This window comes from Betta splendens, chromosome 2 (genome assembly GCF_900634795.4).
Source record: "Betta splendens chromosome 2, fBetSpl5.4, whole genome shotgun sequence".
Classification (NCBI taxonomy): domain Eukaryota; kingdom Metazoa; phylum Chordata; class Actinopteri; order Anabantiformes; family Osphronemidae; genus Betta; species Betta splendens.
This window is the reverse complement of record NC_040882.2, coordinates 2,577,881-2,585,010: the sequence shown is the minus strand read 5'-3', so window position 1 is coordinate 2,585,010 and position 7,130 is coordinate 2,577,881. Positions and strand designations below refer to the sequence as shown.

At 44.2% G+C, this 7,130-nt stretch overlaps 1 long non-coding RNA gene across 3 annotated transcripts in view; it reads right to left on the bottom strand.

The window, feature by feature from the left end:
* Positions 1-5,402: 5,402 nt before the first annotated feature.
* Positions 5,403-7,130, bottom strand: part of LOC114846196 (uncharacterized) — a 5,920-nt gene continuing 4,192 nt past the window's right edge. For 2 of the 3 annotated variants that reach the window (XR_008693981.1, XR_008693980.1), the window contains 2 exons: positions 6,744-6,817; positions 5,403-6,270 (listed from right to left, as the gene is read on the bottom strand). This is a non-coding gene — a long non-coding RNA (uncharacterized LOC114846196). The remainder of the gene's footprint in view (positions 6,271-6,743; positions 6,818-7,130) is intronic. The other variant, XR_005897056.2, reaches the window with a different exon arrangement.

The following is a 7,130-nucleotide window of genomic DNA, read 5'->3' as shown; positions in this document are numbered from 1 at the left end:
GGCTGAGGGACACAAGCAGCGCAGTCCCCGAAAGGAGCGGAGACCACCAACGCTGCAGACGCTCGGACCTCCGCGCACGCGTCTGAGCGGTGACACGTTTGCACTTTTCTCCTTCCTCTTCGCAATCACACTAATTGCTCTCACATCCGACTTTTGGCGCCGCTTCCTGCTGTAGCGTGATTCTTATCTGAGCGCGGTCAAACGCCAGGTTTGGCTTTTTCAAGTGCTGCTGTCGGGGTCTTACAGTGCGTTATTAGGAGACTGGGAGTCAAAAGGAAACCAACGGGTCAGACTTTGATTTCGGAGCAGATGTCGGCCTCAAAAGGATACGTTTGACGTGTGATGAGGCATATGTTACAGTATGTGAGACCTGTGACCACCACCCGCACTAAAACGCTCTTCATCCCCTCTATTTAAGTTCTCCAGACAAGGACCTTCTCTTAACTTTTACACTTGTCTCCGCTTTAAATTGTCAAGAGAGAATACAGTAGTGCATGAGATCTGGCAACCAAATGCTTCTCCTTCAACATTTCTAGTCTGTATTACAATATTCTCATTAGGTGATTTACAGTACAGCTTCAATATTCAATGATAAAATGACATGTTTTCATGGGCTCCAATGAGAATACCATCGAATCTGATATTTCAAACGCGTCCGCTCTTCTTCTACTGCAGGTCAGCGCTTCAGGTGGTCGGTGCTATGAAATTAGGATTAAGAGGACACAAAGTGTGTCAGTTGCATGTCCGTGGAAATGCTCTTCCTCTGTTAAATAAACGGTGTCTTGCTGTGCTTAAATACGACGTCTACGCGGCCGATAAGGTGGAAAGAAGCGACGGTGAACGGGTGCAGCGTCGCCAAAATAAAACAGTAGTAATAGTGATAATAACAGCAAAATGCTACGTCTCCAAGAAGTTTGGGCGGCCAACTTCTTCATTCTGTCCTAATGCGCAGGTCTGTTTGGGGGATAACGTCCTCCACTTTGATCAGCGCTAATTAGACAGCCTCAGCCTCGGTCGGCTACCTATTAGGGTTGGGTGGGTTAGCGCTGGCCTAATCTCCGGCCGGTAACCAGGCGAGGGTGCTGCGCTCCTGAAGGAGCGCCTTCAAAGGCGTCTAAGGTGAGGCGAACGCGTGATGAAAGGGCCGTCTCCTTTCAGCGCAGATCAATACACTCCTCCTTTGCCTATGGGGGATCAAGAGTGAGAAACACAAAGGAGGTTTTTGCATAAAGATCCAAACAATGGTTCACAAGCCATTTTTCCTTTCACTCTCCTGCTTTATGCCTTCTACTTTCTGGCTTGCTGCACTTTTTTTTTTCTGTTTTCCCTTGAACGGGGCGCATGAGGCTACTTAATGAAGCTGGACAGTTAGATTTTCAGATTTGCCAGATGAACCTAACTTTCTTTCGCTTTTACTTTGTCGCTGGTGGAATGTGTTGCTCTGGTTGCTCGTGTGCACTTTAAAACAGATGTCACCGCTTTGCCAGACAAAGGAAACAAACCAATTGATGGTCGCGTATCGTGCAATGGCCTTTTAATACTCCCAATATACAGTATATGGAGGAAGGTAATCCTCTGCTGTTTGCTTCATACTTCATGCATACGCTCAGTTTAGCCTAAACAAGCCATTTGGAATTAAAAGCAACACATAATCTGCTCAGTGTACAGTTTCAGCTTTTAAGGTTTATTTACGAGGAAGTGAAATGTGCTGAGATGCTTTGTTTATACAGGCTTGATTGTGTGAAACCTTTGACATCAAGTTACAGGAAGCTATTACACTGTAAAACTAAAAATCTGTCCCAACAGCATCAGCTGGTCTTGTACCATTATGTGGTACTGCATATGGTATAATACAAATTCTTTAGTATCTAAGTGGCTAACCTGTGCCTACATGAAACATATTTGCAGGATATGAAGAAAAAATAACACACAATAAGACAAGGTCCTTAATAATTCAGGCTAAAACTGTAAATGTAGCTTTTCACCAGCTGTTGGCTGCTACTGTACATTATAAACACCTTGACATTACATGCTATTGCTCACACCAGCAGATAGTGCACTGTGTTCAGGGACAGCACGCCAGGAGTTTAGGTCAGTAGCTGAACTCATGTGCTGATTTAAATCTTCCCAGTGACCTGACCAGAGTACTTTACACATATAACCACTACAGTAGCCAGCGAAGCTGTTACTGTTGGAAAGCTTTTGTCACTTCACTCCTTTCTTCACTTTTTTACCACGATTATGTGACCCCCGCTCTACAAGTAATTTCCCCTGGATTAGAGAAAACAATCAATCCAATCAAGACTAAGGAGGAGGAGAAAAAAAAAACACAAGAAATCTCTCCGGAAGTTGTTGGGTGTTGCGGCAGAAGAGAAGAAGGAGCAATCTAGAGGGCCAGCATATATTTCCCTCTCAAGTAATTCATTTATGTCTTCAAAACTCTTTCAGAGACCAGAGTTACTGTGCCTTTGTTGTGCTTTAAAAAGCTTAGCTGGTCTCTATGAAGAGAAGCAATGAGAGCACTTTAGAAAGAGCTACAAAGGCAACGGACGGGCGGAGGAAGAAAGTAGAAGTGAATGGCACCACTGATAAAGTTGAGCAAATTAAGTCATTGACCTGAGGTGGAGATTAATAGCAAACAAGGTGCCCCAGCTTCACAAGTAATGAATATTCTTCAAACAGTCGGCAGGGGGAGGGGGTGGGGGCTGCAGATAGGGCCAGCATGATGCGGATGACATTGAAAGTTGCGGAGAACAGAAAAATTCTGTCATTTTTCATTTGTATGCAAATTCGCCTGTTACACAAATTAACCCCTGAACCTCGGTGTCAGTCCTCATCTTGGGCGGAAGCCGGCACCCTGCCAGGGCCCGACGGCCGCCGAACCCGCCCACGCGCCCCCGCTCAGGTCAGCGATGGCTTCAAACCCGGTGCGGGCGGGAAATATTTCTTCGGCTTTGTTCTGAGACTCGCGAGCAAAGCTGAGAGTAAATGTTTGCTGGATGGGATCACTGGTGCAACGTGACTCATAGCTGATATTTGGAAAGCAGAAATGAAATCTTTAGTCACATGACCTACAGAGAGAAACCAGTGTCACACCTCTCTAATAAAAGAAGCCAGTACATTGCAGAAAAGTAATACGTTAACTATTTTAACTTAGTCAAATTTGATCTTAGATTGTTTGATATTCTTTTAAAACACATATAATTTATAACCACTCACTGAATATTTGCATGAATAAAGGTCACAAAATTAGCACGGGCACCAACAAGTCTTACTAATGTCAAACTCTACCACCTTGCTCCTCATTTAGCATGTGTTACATCATGATGACCTGTAGGTGGCGATGAGCTTACACTCACCAGACCAGAAGGAGGTCCCGACGTCACGTCTGAATGTGGAAATTGCCAGTTTATTTTTTATATCTGAAAACCCACTGTATCTAAAAATCCTATTCAGTTCACAACTAAGTTTAATGGTGTTGTCTGGGAAGGACATGGTGAGAGTTGTTGATCGCCACCTACAGGCCATTATGACCTAACACAGGCAACACCTGCTGGAAGAAGCAGGTGGTGCAAGAATTAAAATCCGCGACATCGGGGCATCGCGGGTGTAAAACTGTCCTCTTGGAAATCTATCCAAACGGGATTCTGCTTTTTTATTTTATGTGGCACAATGTAGTGTCAAATGCCCCTAATGCTTTAAATGTTTCCCTGGTAACGTTGGGTCGGCTCTCAGTACATCTGGTCTCTATCCCTCCATGGTTCAGGAAGGAGGAGGCAGCCCTAAACAAATTCCACCATCTGCAGAGAAAGGTGGCAGCCGCGCAGTGACTGACCCCTTTAATTGATGCGGCTTTAATTATGATAATCGCCTGCCTGAGTTGCTGTTGTTTTGGTTTCCTCGTTGCTCTCCCTTGTCTGTTTTTCTGCAGCGTTTCATATTCTGGCATCCGCGGGTGCAGGTGTCCTACAGATGTTCCGGTGCCGCCCCTCGACGCCGTGCAATTTGCTAGCTGCTAATCAGCCGCCACCTTTGCGATGCTAAAGTGACACAAACTGAAGGCGAGGGTCCGACGGGTCACTGGGATCCTGCACGGAATGGTTTTGGTTTACAAATAGGGAACAACAGCGTCCTGGAGTTGGACGGGCTACAACTTTACATGCAGCACCAACAGAACGCTGCTAAAGTGGTTGGCTGGTTTTCCTTGTTTAAGCGTTTTGGAACTTGTAGTCTGAATTCCCCAAAGAGGACTCAATACTTCTGCAGAGAAACTCTTTCAATTTTGTTTACAGTTCAACTTTTGAGAGAGGAAACCCCTCCCAATGCCACAACACAGTGGCAAAGGCAGTGAGAAAAATGGGTTTAACAAACAAACACACATGCACTGAGTGGCCACCAGTGGCTCTGCAGTAAGTTTCCCTTCAAAGGATCCCCTCAGGATAGTCTGTGCGTGAACATAATCCAAGGCCCCTTTGAAGTGCACACTTGAAATGTCTTTTGGCTCAGCTGCTGCGAGTGGCATCTCAGCCCTTTGGGTTGTTGGAGAGGAGAAGCGCTGCTCGGCCCGGCTCGAGGTGGAGAAGCAGCACCTGGTGGTCCCTGCTGCCTCTCTTCATTGCATTTCACACGTTGAAAGTACACGGGGTGCTCGTCTCCTCAGCCGCCTCGCGACCGCAGCCAAGAGGTACGAACGCCGCGCTCGTTTTCCGCCGGACGGAGCGCGAGTGCGTTTTGGAGTGGGTTTTAATAAATCCATTGTGGCCGCGCCGCACAGGGAAGTTGTGCTTGTGCTGTACGGTACACAGTTTTTTTTATGCAGGCAGAGCCACTCTGAGGCCAGTTGTGAGAACAATCCCATTGGTGAGGTTAAACCTACATGGGTGGTGTCAGATACGACCTGTTACTAATGAATGAGCCTCATCAGACACACCATCGAAAAAGTCAAGAAATGGTAAAGAGCTGAAAAACAGCCCCTTGCATCATACAACATAGTTTTACTGTGGATAGAGCAAAAGGCTCCACAGCATAACATTCAACACAAAATAACACGGTCTCATATTCAGTGATGGAAACTCATTTTAGACAGTTCGCTAGTTTTACAGCTACACTCAGAATCGAACCAGACTTACAACTACAGCCAAGATGTGAGTGTATAGTATAGTATTAGGAGCTACATATTATAAATAGTATGCGCAGTACAGTAGGTATTAATTTATTATCAGCACTGACTCAGGCTCCTTCTCAGATGAGGTCACATTCTCCAAATCCACACGTCTGACCACATTCTGCCCATTTTCTCCACGAGAGGCACACAAACCCTCAGGAAATGTAAAATATGAGTAGTTATTCAGGAGGCACCACAACCTTATGAACACAAAAATACAGATTTATTTGTTGGGTTTCATTTGTTTGCATTTTTCCTCATTGCCTCGTTTTGTCATCTATGACATGTGTGGAATGTAAACAACTGCTATTCTAGAAAAACTACTGAACCCAAACTCAAAGGTTATATCCTGTATTACATGTAGCTTTACAACTATCAGTATATCATATGACACATACAGGAAGTGATACAGTATCTGTGAGAAAGATATAGAAAAGCATTAAGGTTTGCTTTGAGCTAAACAGAACTTACAATATTTTCAGTGAAAATTATCTGATTTAGCTTTTTCACAAAATCATAAAGAAAGAAAATTTGACAGTTTGAGTAACTTAAGACATCTTTTCTTCAGCTTCTTCTTCTCGTCCACTTCCTTTTCTGTAGCCATGTTCACGCCGCTGCATCGTCAGTACCTGTGTGAGGTACTTTACGTCGGTGTAGAAACAAGTTCATCCAACGTCTGTGTGTCAGCACCGAGGCAGCAGCAGAGAGTGTCAGTAGACACTTATCAGATGGTTTTCATATTAATTCACTGAGGATTTAGGTCATTTCAGCTTTTGTCCAGTTGCAGGCCTGTGTCAGAGGTGTCACACAAGTCCCAGATCATATATTGGTACACAGCAGCATGAGACGCAGTGAGACAATCCCAGTTTGCCGCAGTGAAACAGACATTTAGTCTAAAAGCACACTGTTAATTGAGAGTGGCTGGAAGTTAAACCAGAGATCATATTTCTCCCATGTTTGCTTCTCTTCATTGGCTCTAGAACAGAATAGAAAATCCCTCTCCTCACTCACATACTGTAGCTCTGTGAATTAATCAAGATCCACAACATCTTCCGAACAGAACGCTTGGTTCTTAGAGTGCTGGTCTACTTCTGGTTCTAGAGGTTCTACAGAGGGGCACTTTACTAGGTAAACGCTGAGTCAACTACCTACTACGCAGCGAAGGAGCTGAGAGGTGGAGGTGAGAAATGTTACTGTGTTAATGTATTCACAGTAAACGTTTTTTCTTCATCAATTTGACTATAGAGTAACTTTTAATACTGAAGTAGTTTATATACTAGCATGCGAATATGGCAGTATACAGTATAAGTCACATCATAATGAAATTAAAATATGTAGTAGCCAAATGATTAGAAAAAAAATAAGGTTGAGTAAGCTGCCAATAATAATAATGAAAAATTAAATGAACTGGCAAAACACGAGTACTATTTACTAAAAGAGTCATCTGAACACAGTAACATGGTACAAAGTAGCAAATTAACACTGAAGGAGTGTTTGAGTGTGTGTGGGTGGTTTGTGAATGTGTGTGTGAACAAATGTATTTTGAGGCTAGCGCTGGTGGAACTGTATGTATTCTCACCAGCTCATGGGTTTCCAGGAGGAAGCGTGTCGTGACCCATCACGGCCGTGGAGGGATTGAACCAGCGCTCCGGGCTGCGGAGATCATGGAGGAAGTCACTTTCATGCTCAGCTTCGCTGGGCTCAGAGGAAAGGAAGAACGATGGACGCAAACCAGCACAGTGTCACTGTGAAGGCTAATACAGCAGGAAAATCATGCAACCGCTGATTGACAAACGGGCCCTGTAGTCTAGAGTATAGGCTTACTGTACATATTGGTTTCCAGTTGTGGGACAGATTTCAGGCATCAGCAAAAAATCTGCATCAAATGTGTGAATGTGACCTTTTCTAGCATATTTTTTAGAAACAGATCATTTTGAATTTTCATAATATAGTGATTACAGTTATT